The sequence below is a fragment of the Ascaphus truei genome, chromosome 14, assembly GCF_040206685.1.
Source record: "Ascaphus truei isolate aAscTru1 chromosome 14, aAscTru1.hap1, whole genome shotgun sequence".
Lineage (NCBI taxonomy): Eukaryota > Metazoa > Chordata > Amphibia > Anura > Ascaphidae > Ascaphus > Ascaphus truei.
In genome coordinates this window covers 30303793-30316535 of record NC_134496.1, presented here as the reverse complement: position 1 = coordinate 30316535, position 12743 = coordinate 30303793, and positions in this window count along the sequence as shown.

Sequence of the window (12743 nt, the reverse complement as noted above, 5' to 3'; positions counted from 1 at the left end):
TCACACGCCGTCGTCACTACCACTGAGCGTGCTCGCTCCACTTACAGAGCGCGCATCCCTCAAGTTAATTTATTCACTGCACCCGGCGGCTGGCTTCGCCCACCGCCAACTCTGGATCCAGGCTCACACCCCCCAGCTGTTCACCTGCAGCAAGACAGCCCATCATCCCCTGTCCTATCACAAGAGGCTCCTCAGCTCACATCTGCCCTGCCTCCTCCTCTGATTGGTCCACCGCGCTTTATTATCCCTATAGCTCCTGTGCAACCTCGCTCTGCATAGTTTCGTTTGGCTCGTGCTGTTTGGATCCTATGCCCAGCTCCCTCTTGCATTTCAAGTCTCGTTACCGAACCGGCTTGTTTTCGTACTGTCTCTGGCTCCTCGACCTTGGCTATCCCTCGACCTCGCTTACCTCTCGGACACGGCTCATGGACCTCTACAACTCGGATCTCTCCTGCCCTCGACACTCAGCTTCAGACATCACTACGCTACATTCTCTATGCCCAGATCTCGCAAGTACTACGGCTAAACCCTTGTGCTCTCGGCCTTGGCCATGCTATCAATCCACACTCCAGGCATGCTCGCACTGCATCGGGTGGTGATCTACTCATTTCACACCTCAGTACTGGGCGTAGGTCTGGTCTGCAGGCAGCACAGCGTGATATTATGCAGAGCGCACCCAACGCAGACCCCCCCTGAGGTGGGTCAAGTACTAACGACCCTTGTACAACACTGCCAAGTCCTCGGAGACCAAGTAGCCACCCTCACGCAGCAACATGCTAACCTCTCCCTCCAGGAAACCCAGCCCAGGGTACCTCGCTCTCCGCATCTTTCCTTGCCCACCCGGGACGGAGCCGCCGCCCCGGAACCTAAAATCCCGGCACCCAAGTCATACTCCGGAAACCCGCTCGCTTGCCGAGGCTTCCAGACCCAGCACGAGATTCAATTTGAGTTGGCCCCTAGTCTCTTCACCTCTGACCGCACCAAGGTGGGTTACATTCTTTCTCTCCTTACAGGGGACGCCATGGGCTGAGCCTCCCCCATTTGGGACTTGCGCCCGGACCTTACCAGGGATTACCCCCGCTTCAAAAAGGAGTTCCAACAGGTATTCGACACTCCAGCCCCCAGGGACATGGTGGCCACTTCTCTGATCTATCTCACTCAGGGGCGTAGTAGCGAAGTACGCGTTGGAATTACAGACCATCGTGGCGGAGACACAATGGAACGAAGAAACCCTCATTGCAGTGTTCTGGCAGGGCCTGGTCGAGCCGGTGAAGGACGAACTCGCGACTTAGCCACGACCTGATACATTGAAGGACCTAATCACCCAGTGCATTCAGATGGGCCAGCGCCTGCAGGAGAGACGTCACGAACGCCAGTGTCCCAGGGTCGTTACTTCCGTCTCATTCTCGTTTCCTTCTTTGCCTCCCAGGGGTCCCCCAGCTTTCCTACCGGCCGCAGAGACTCCTGAACCGATGCAGATTGGCAGCCAGCGACCTCGTTCCGCAGAGAGATCCCGCCGTAGAAACGAGGGTCTTTGCTTTTACTGCGGATCCTCTGGACACCTGATTCGATTCTGCCCCTTGAGGCCGGGAAACGAACACGCCCAGTGAGTTATGAGGTGCTCTCCCTGGCACCATCTCTTCTCGCTCCCTTCCCAAGGAAGAACTTCCCAAGAGGATCATGTTACCTATCCTTCTCGAGGGTCCGGATTTCCGTGTACCGATCTCCGCCTTCCTCAACTCTGGGTCAGGGGGACATTTCATAGACAGGACTTTGCCATCCGGAACAAGATCCCGCTGACCGAGAAAAGGATTCCCATAAGCCTAGAGGCCATTGACGGACGCCCCCAACAGCCTGCCTTTATCTCGCTGGAGACTTCCTTGCTTACCTTATCCACGAAGGACGGCCATAGCGAGACCATCTCGTTTGATGTATTCCACTCTCCCACGGTCCAAGTTATCCTCGGTTTGCCCTGGTTACAACCGCACAACCCGCGCATTGACTGGAGGAATCAGGTACCCATACAGTGGCAGGCTTCCCCAGAACAGTCTATTCCCACCACGCTTCTCGCTGGGTTTGAGACACCCTCCCCTAAACCTTTTTCTCTTCCGGAGGCATATGCTGACTTTCTTGACGTCTTCAGTAAGACCCACTCCAACCTTCTACCCCCTCATCGCTCGTACGACTGCCCTATCAATTTGGTTCCAGGCGCAACTCTCCCTAAATCCAAATCTTCCCTATCTCAGTACCAGAGACCACAGCCATGGCGGACTATATTCAGGAGAACCTCCAGAAGGGATTCATACGACACTCCACATCCCCAGCTGGCGCAGGTTTTTTTTTCGTGAAGAAGAAAGAAGGTACGCTCAGACCCGGCATTGATTATAGAGGTCTCAACCGCATAACCATCAAGAATCCTTCCCCTCTTCCCCTTATCTCTGAGTTATTTGACAGGCTACTAGGGGCTACCATTTTTTCTAAGATGAATCTGAGGGGGGCTTACAATCTTATCCGCATCCGAGAGGGGGACGAGTGGAAGACCGCCTTCAACACCCGTAGTGGCCACTACGAGTACCTGGTGATGCCCTTTGGCCTCTGCAATCCTTTAGGACTTTATGAATGAGGTCTTCCGGGATGTACTGAACGTTTTTGTAATTATCTACCTGGATGACATACTCATCTTTTCCATGACCCTCCCAGATCAAGTACAACACACCAGGCTCGTTCTCGCCCGTTCTATGCCAAACTGGAGAAGTGCCTCTTCCACCAGACGTCCACATCCTTCCTAGGCTATATTATCTCTGACAAGGGGTTTATTATGGATCCCGAAAAACTGAAAGCCATACTGAAATGGCCCCAGCCCAAGACGTTAAAGGCTATTCAACGCTTTCTCGGATTTTCGAACTATTACAGGAAGTTTATTCGTAATTTTTCCACCACAGTGGCCCCCATCATGGCCCTTACCAAGAAAGGTGCCGACCCCTCCAACTGCTCCCCCGAAGCCACTGCTGCCTTCGAAACCCTCAGTTTTGGCACCCATCCTCCGGCATCCGGATACCTCCCTCCCTTTCACTCTTGAGGTGTATGCCTCAGACTCTGGAGCAGGTGCAATGCTCTCCCAAAGAACTGGGCCCCAAGACAAGCTACACCCATGTGGGTTCTTCTCTAAAAAAATCTCCAGCCGAGAATAATTACGATGTCAGTAACAGAGAGCTGCTGGCCATCAAGATGGCCCTTCTAGAATGGCGACACCAACTGGAGGGTACCTGGGAACCCATTTCCATTCTCACGGATCATAAGAATCTCTTATATATCGAAGGAGTACGCCAGTTAGGGTCCCGACAGGCTCGGTGGGCATCGTTATTCTTGAGATTCAATTATATTTTATCATACATACCTGGTACCAAGAATGTTAAGGCCGATGCTCTATCCCAGCAATTCTTTCCAGAAGAGAGGTGTAAACCCATCTCCATACAGGAACATCCAGAGTTTCAGGTCCAGGCCACCCTGGACTCCCGGTTCTCCAGGGGCCGTCTGCAGTTCCTGGTACATTGGAAGGGGTAAGCCGGAGGAACGATCCTAGATCCCGCTGGATGAGATCCACGCTCCAACGTTGCTGAGACGCTTCCACCTCAAGTTCCCGCACAAGCCTTGGATGGATCGTCCTGAGGCCGATCCTCGAGTGAGGGGGAGGGAATTGTGAGGAATCAGGGCCCATGCCGCCCTAGGCGCTGCCCTTTCCTACCTGCCCGACCGGATGCTGGTCCCTACGCTCCTGCTTCTCGTCACAGACGGAGGCACCTCCATGCACCGCCCCTCTATTCCCCCGCGGCTCTCTCACACGCGGCCATCACTACCACTGAGCGTGCGCTTGCTCCGCTTACAGAGCGCACGGCGCTCAAGTTAATTTTATCACAGCACCCGGTGGCTGGCTCCGCCCACCGCCAACTCTGGATCCAGGCTCACACCCCCCAGCCGTTCAGCTGCAGCAAGAGAGCCCATCATCCCCTGTCCTATCACAAGAGGCTCCTCAGCTCACCTCTGCCCTGCCTCCTCCAGTGATTGGTCCACCACACTTTATTATCCCTGTAGCTCCTGTGCAACCTCACTCTGCATAGTTTCGTTTGGCTCGTGCTGTTTGGATCCTATGCCCAGCTCCCTCTTGCATTTCAGATCTCGTTACCGAACCGGCTTGTCTTCGTACCCTCTCTGGCTCCTTGACCTCAGCTATCCCTCGACCTTGCTTACCTCTCGGACCCTCGGACACGGCACACGGACCTCTATGAATCGAATCTCTCCTGCCCTCGACCCTCAGCTTCGGACATCACTACGCTACATTCTCTACGCCCGGATCTGGCAAGTACTACGGCTAAACCCTTGTACCCTCGGCCTTGGCCACGCTATCAATCCACACTACGGGCACGCCCTCACTACTGCGGGTGCGTGATCTACTCAGTTCCCACCTCAGTACTGGGAGTAGGTCTGGTCTGCGGGCAGCACAGCGTGACAATATTTAATTGGCTATAGGATGTTTTGATTTTGAGATGTGATGGATTTTACATTTGGCTAAGTCATGATTTTATTTGGAAATGTGCTGTGTTTGATATTTGGCTCTGTGCTGTTTTGATTTTTATTTGCTGTGTGATGTTTTGATTTTTATTTGCTATGTGATGTTTTCATTTTGCTATGTGATGTTTGGATTTTGAGATGTGCTGTGTTTATTTTTGCAATGTGATGTTTTTATTTGTGCATGTTTTGGTACTCCTTAACCATTTCTTTGTATATTTGTTAATCATGCCCATATTATATATATATTTGTTCCCCTGAGGAAGTCGCTTGCAGCGACGAAATGCGTAGGGAAAGAGTCAATAAATGGACTTTAATATATCAGAAGTATATTCGATATTACTTTGGCGCTTGTACACCATTCCATTCCTGTATTGGAGCATTGCACAGTGTGCATATTGAACTGTGCCTGGATCCTGTGCTACTACCCGGTGACCAGCTATCGCGAGACTTGAATACCAGGAAAATATTGAGTGCACGCGCACGTTCCTGGCGTCCGCAATGGGAGCTTACCAGACCAGCTGCACGTGGATCGGCACACGGATGGAATAACGGGTGATGTGCCAAGATCGTTTTAATCACTGCTTATTACCCATCTATCTATTGTAAGTGTCCGTAATCTAGTAGCATTTATTAATAAATTATTTACTCACAGTATTATACTATGGGAGCCGCGCTGTCTTCTTTTTGTTTCATATATATATATGTATATAAAAGAGAAAAAAGAGAGAGCGCACGCCCCATAGCGTAAAACTGTATATTTAATATTAAAAGGGAAGGGAAGGGGGGGGAGGGGGAAGAAACGCACTCACAAGAGTAAAATGTCAATAAAGCAATTTGTGATAAAATCACCACCATCCGGTCTCTGTGCTGCAAAAGTCCGCAAGTGTAAGCTCCCTCAGGGCTGCGTGAAGAAGTCGTTGCTCACCGGAGCCAGAGGTGTAATTTGCTGACTGGAAATCAGTCCATGAGGTCCCAGAAATCGCCTCTCCACCTTGAATGGCCATAGTATGAATCTCGCGCTTGGTGCGGCCTCGTGCACGTGCGCAGCGTTGTGATAACGTAATTGCGAAATCAGATTCCCTGATGCGTTTTGTCACCAAAGGGCGACTTTCTCAAAGGGCTGATACTGGAGGGACAAGGTTCCTGGATACTTATGGTGCAAGGAAAGTGAGCGCAAACCTTAAATACACGTATACAAATAAATAATTAAATAAATCAATATCACCAAGAGGAGATGCAGCTGGTGTGAGAGATTTCACAATCTCTCAAAAAATCTTCTGGGGGGAGGACACAGAGCGCAAAGAACGTCCTCTCCAAGGTGGAAATAACACAAGGAATCTCAAATAGGCAGCATATGTAAAGAAAAAGAAAATAGTGCAACACAGTTTAATTATAACATATAAGACGAGCATGGAGGCTCCAACACACTCACATGCTCCAGGGTAAATAAAAGCAGTTTAACCACTCTGGGTTCAGACGCTGTGTACAGGACTCCAAACAGCTGTTCCTCGCTCTCCACTTCCGTATTCGATCGGCGTCTGACATCACGAACCAGTTTTCTCACTCTCCAACAGCAAGGGGAGGACCCTCTGGCTCTGTGAAAATCAGCACAGCGGAAGATATCCAAACGCAGGAGCGTTGAGGTAAGGTGGCTTGCAGCACAGCAAAGAGTCCGTCACAGGCTAACACAAGGTCCTTGCGCATATAGAACCCTACGCGTTTCATCCAAGGTATGGACTTCTTCAGGGGTGTAGCTGTAGGTACACCCCTGAAGAAGTCCATACCTTGGATGAAACGCGTAGGGTTCTATATGCGCAAGGACCTTGTGTTAGCCTGTGACGGACTCTTTGCTGTGCTGCAAGTCACCTTACCTCAACGCTCCTGCGTTTGGATATCTTCCGCTGTGCTGATTTTCACAGAGCCAGAGGGTCCTCCCCTTGCTGTTGGAGAGTGAGAAAACTGGTTCGTGACGTCAGACGCCGATCGAATACGGAAGTGGAGAGCGAGGAACAGCTGTTTGGAGTCCTGTACACAGCGTCTGAACCCAGAGTGGTTAAACTGCTTATATTTACCCTGGAGCATGTGAGTGTGTTGGAGCCTCCATGCTCGTCTTATATGTTATAATTAAACTGTGTTGCACTATTTTCTTTTTCTTTACATATGCTGCCTATTTGAGATTCCTTGTGTTATTTCCACCTTGGAGAGGAAGTTCTTTGCGCTCTGTGTCCTCCCTCCTGGATACTTATAGCCAGTTGGTTGCTTGGCAACCCGTATTAAACGGAATATTTTAACCCTTGATGTTCTTACTGAGACGATGGCCCCATGTGAAATGGGTTATGTGATTCCTGGCACAAGTAAAACATGTGGATAATAAAATTATATATATAAATATATAATAGGAAGGATGGGCTACTATAAAGAAGCCATAAATAGACCATAAAGAATATAGTACAAATATAAATGAAAATAAAAATTTAAAAAAAAGCTAAAATGAATTTGGGTAACTAATATAAATTATATGGAATTCAGCCATCGATAAACATAACAGTGACTCCTAGATTATCAGGATAAATAATAATGAATAGGATGAAGTGAAGAGATAACTCAATTGCTATACTGCTTCGCAATTAAAAAAAAAACGGGAACATGGAGGAAAACCCGGGACACTTCCGGGACGGACCGGCAACCGGGACAGCACACGAAAAACCGGGACTGTCCCGACAAAACCAGGACGACTGGTCACCCTAGCTCAGGAGACCCCTTTCTCCCGCACACTATTAATAAAAATACATTAAAGCAGCTTCATTACATTAGCGGCTATTCGCTAAGGGCGCGGCGGCGGTGGGGAGGATTCAGCAGCCCGGCCGGTGCTCCCCTGTCACTCGACACCCCCTTCTTCCAGCTCCCCGTCCCCGGCTCACTCTCCATCCCCCCTCAGCTCGCTCTCCATCCCCCCCATTGCCCGCTCACAGCAGCTCGCGGCACTTCCTGTGCCTGCTGCTAGTGAGCGTGGGCCGCAGGGGATTGGTCAAGGTAGAAGGGGGCGGGGCTTTGGCTCCCCCGGCACTCTGGCCCTCCCTCCGGCACCAGGCACCCTGGCTCTCCCTCCCTCCGGCACCCGGTCCGCGGCTCGCTGTCCCGCCTGGCTCTCCCTCCGACACACTGGCTCTCCCTCCGGCACCCGGTCCCCGGCTCATCTCCATCCCCCCAGAGCCCGCTCACAGCAACTCACGGCACTTCCTGTGGCTGCTGCTACTCAGCGCGTGCCTCAGTATGCCGCCTCCGCCGAACGTGCAGCTGCCTGAGGTAGGCATATGGGGGGAGAGATGGAAGATGTAGGGGGGGGGAGAGATGGAAGATGCAGGGGGGGGAGAGCTGTAAGATGAGGGGGCAGAGAGCTGGAAGATGAGGGGGTAGAGAGTTGGAAGATGAAGGGGGGGGGGAGAGCTGGAAGATGCAGGAGGGGGGGAGAGCTGGAAGATGCAGGGGGGAGAGCTGGAAGATGCAGGGGGGAGAGCTGGAAGATGCATGGGGGAGAGCTGGAAGATGCAGGGGGGAGAGATGGAAGATGCAGGAGAGGGAGAGATGGAAGATGCAGGGAGGGGAAGAGATGGAAGATGCAGGGAGGGGGAGAGATAGAAGATGCAGGGGGGGGAGAGATGGAAGACGCAGGGGGGAGAGATTGAAGATGCAGGGGGGGAGAGATGGAAGATGCAGGGGGGAGAGATGGAAGATGCAGGGGGGAGAGATGGAAGATGCAGGGGGGGCAGAGATGGAAGATGCACAGGGGAGATGGAAGATGCAGGAGGGGAGAGATGGAAGATGCAGGGGGGAGAGATGGAAGATGCAGGGGGGGAGAGATGGAAGATGCAGGGGGGGGAGAGATGGAAGATGCAGGGGGGGAGAGATGGAAGATGCAGGGGGAGAGATAGCCGATGCAGGAGGGGGAGAGATGGAAGATGCAGGGAGGGGGAGAGATGGAAGATGCAGGGAGGGGGAGAGATGGAAGATGCAGGGAGGGGGAGAGATGGAAGATGCAGGGGGGAGAGATGGAAGATGCAGGGGGGGGGAGAGATGGAAGATGCAGGAGGGGGAGAGCTGGAAGATGCAGGGGGGGAGAGAGATGGGAGATTCAGGGGGGGGGGAGAGATGGAAGATGCAGGGGGGAGAGATGGAAGATGCAGGGGGGTAGAGATGAAAGATGCAGGGGGGGGTAGAGATGGAAGATGCAGGGGGGGGAGAGATGGAAGATGCACGGGGGGAGAGATGGAAGATGCAGGGGGGGAGAGATGGAAGATGCAGGGGGGGAGAGATGGAAGATGCAGGAGGGGAGAGATGGAAGATGCAGGGGGGAGAGATGGAAGATGCAGGGGGGGAGAGATGGAACATGCAGGGAGGGGGAGAGATGGAAGATGCAGGGGGGGAGATGGAAGATGCAGGGGGGGAGAGATGGGAGATGCAGGGGGGGGAGAGATGGGAGATGCAGGGGGGGGAGAGATGGAAGATGCAGGGGGGGAGATATGGAAGATGCACGGGGGGGAGAGATGGAAGATGCAAGGGGGAGAGAGATGGAAGATGCAGGGAGGGAGAGATGGAAGATACAGGGGGGGAGATGCAGGGGGAGAGATGGGAGATGCAGGGGGGGAGAGATGAGGGGAGATGGAAGATGCAGGGGGGGTTGATATGAGGGTGATGGGAGATGGAGGGGGTGGGTATATGAGGATGATGATGATGATGATGATGATGATGATGATGATGATGAGGAGGAGGAGGAGGAGGAGGAGGAGGAGGAGGAGGAGGAGGAGGAGGAGGAGGAGGAGGAGGAGGAGGAGGAGGAGGAGGAGGAGGAGGAGGAGGAGGAGGATGATGATGATGATGATGATGATGATGATGATGATGATGATGATGATGATAATGATGATGATGATGATTTTACCTGTGCTGCCCAATTTTTTAAAATATGTATGGGGGGGTCTTTTAAAAACGTATTGGGGCGCCAGGGGTCTTTTTAATATGTATTGGCGGGGGCGGGTATTTTTATTATGTATTGCGGGGTGGGTTTTTTTGGTATGTATTTTGTGGGGGATTGAGTGAGTGGGGTAATTGATGGAAGGTGGGGGCGAGTGAGAGAAGAGATGGGGGGAGTAAGTGAGGAAAAGAGGGAGTAAGACTCAGGGGCGATAAATACATGCGAGGCGGGATGGGAGGAGGGTGAGTGAGACGGAGGGGAGAAATTCATGTGTAGAGGGTGGGAAATAGATGGGGCTCGTGAGGCGTGAAATTAACCTAAGTCCGCGCTTATAGTGCTGGCGACGCTGACGTCATGCTGCGGTCGCTGGAAAAATCAAATTGAAGTGACTTCCAGCGATTGCGACCAAGCCGTCGCGCCATCCTGTCGCTCCAACTATAAGCGCATGCGACGGCGTCAATACATTTGTTTTGACGCGACGTCGCAAGCACTATAAGTGCGGCCTAATATGTGTCAGCCAGATAGGGGTTCGCCAAGATTTTTCTAAATATTTCTAGGTTTTTTTTTTAAGTGTCCCGGTTTTTCATTTACAAAATCTGGTCACCCTATCCTGAGCTGAACCGTAAGGATTTCCGCCTCAGGGACCCTCTGCTTATACAACACACCCACCCGCACACAATTAATAAAAATGACAATGCTGCTTCATTACCATAGCAGATAGCCGCTAAGGTAATAAATGATTGTTTATTGATATTTGTGTTTTGAGACTAGTGTAGATGTACAGAGGATCTCCGGAGCAGAACTGCATTGGTTTGAGGTCCGGGCACCCCTGCTTCCCGAGATATAGGCCTCGTTATGGGGTGTCGGTAGCCCTCTGCTTTGTTTACATCCCACGGTCACGTGATCAGGACATTTAAAAGCAGAGGGATGCCGGCACCCCATAAAGGGGCCCTGTATCTCAGGAAGCAGGGGGTCCCCGGACCTGAAACCAACGCGGCTGAGCTCCGGAGACCCCCTGCACATCTACACTATGAATAACATTTTACTGTATTTAAAAATATTTTTTTTCCGGTGAGATTTACGCAGAGAGAGTGGCGGATATCTCTGCTGTAGACAGATCTTGGCAGGGGAGCCCTTCGCGGCAGGGAGGCCATCTCACCACCGGCAAATCGTCATGTTTGGAAATGTTGCTCTCACAGGTATTCAGGCCTTCCTGGATACCGTGATAGCAACTCACCAAAAACATGGCGAGTTCAATCCCCTGCCGAAAGTGCTTTTGCGCCGCTTACTGCGTAGACCCTTGGTATTTTCAAAAATATTTGTCCTCTAAACGATCACCCACTTCCTGATGTAGAGAAAAGAGCTTGCCAACTGCTGAAGCAGGATCCAGGTAGAAGTGAAAAAATAGCAGACTACAGTAAAAATGAAACGAATACAAAATCTTTAATCACAAGACATGTAAACAGAGGTAAACCTCCTATGCGTTTTGTAAACCTCTCCTGCCCCCTCACCCCCCCTCTACTCCCCCTCCTCCTCCACCCCTCTCTCTTTTCTCCCTCTCCACCCCCTCTTTTCTCCAACCCTCTCCACCCCCTTCTCCTCCCTCCTCCCCCCTCTATTCCCCTCTCACTCTCCTCTATCCCTCTCCATACCACCCCCCTCCACCTCAACCTCCTCCAAATTCTCCCCCCATCCCCCTCTCCTCCCCCCATCTCCTCGCCCCTCATCTCCTCTCCCCATCTCCTCCCACCTCTTCTCCTCCCCCTCCTCTCCCCGCTCCTCCCCACTCTCCTCCCCACTCTCCACCCCCTTTTCTCTTCCCTGTCCTCCCCTCCCCCTCCTCTCCTCCTCCCTCTCCTCCCCCCTGTCCTCTCCTCTCCACTTCCCCTCTCACCCCCCTCTCCACCTCCCCTCTCCACCTCCCTCCTCTCCTCTCCACCTCTCCTCCCTCTGCCCTCATCCCTCTCTCCACCCCCTTTCCTCCCCCTCCCATCCTCCCTCCTCTCCACCCCCTTCCTACCCTCTCCTCATCCCCTCCTCTCCACCCCCATCTCCTCCCTCTCCACCAATCTCCTCCCTCTACTCTCCCCCCTTCTCCTCTCCACCCTTGCTTTCCTCCCCCTCAACCCATTCTCTCCATCCCCCACCCCTCTCCTCCACCCCTTCCCCCTCTCCTTCCCCTCTCCTCCCCCTCTCCACCCCTTCCCCTTCACCTCCCCCAACCCCCCTCACATCCTACTTCCCTCATCTCCCCCCCTATCCACCCTCCCCTTACCATCTCCCTCCTCCCCCTCTCTTCTCCACCCTCTCCACCACACATCACCTCCTCATCTCCATTCCCATCACCCCCCTCATCTCGTCCCCTCCCACCCCAACTCCTCTCCACCCCTCTCTCTCCTCTCCACCACCCCTCCCTCTCCTTCCTCTCTCTCCACCCCCATCTTCTCCCCCCCCCTCTCCTCCCCCTCTTCTTCCTCCTCTCTGCTCCTCCCCCCTCTCCAACCCCTTCTCTCCACCTGACCTTCTCCTCACTCCCCTCCCTTCCCTCTCCACCCCCTCTTTTCCACCCCCTTCTCCTCTCCCCTTCCCCCTCTCCTCCCTCCCCTCCCCTCTCCTCACCTATCCATCCCCTCTCCTCTCCTCCCCTCTCATTCCCCCTCTCATTCCCCCTCTTCTCCCCCATCCCCCTCTCCTGCCCCTCCCTCCCTCTCCTCTCTACCCCCCTCCCCATCTCCTCCCTCTCTCCTCCCCTCTCCTCCCCTTCCCTCCTCCCACTCCTGTCCTCCCCCCTCCCCTCCCCACCTCTCCTCTCAATGCCACATCTCATTTCCACCTCCTCTCCCCACCCTCTCTCCTCCCCCTCCTCCCCCTCCCCCACTACCCACTTTCCTCAACCCTCCCTCCTTCCTCTCCCCTTCTCCCCCCTCTCCTACCCCCATCTCCCTTCCCTCCTCCACCCTCTCCTCCCTCTCCTCTCCCCCTCAGCCACCCTCTTCTCTCCCCCTCTCCTCCCCCTCTTCTCTCCCCCTCTCACCCCTCCCCTATCCTACTCTCCACCCCCTCCCCCATCTCCCCCCTCTCCTGTGCAACAATATGAATATGAATTTTGCTCACAATCTAATTGACTGTCCTGCTTAATGTTCTCTCGAAAATAAATGATTCATGTATAATTAAAATGTACAACTCATACGGTTCCATCATACAG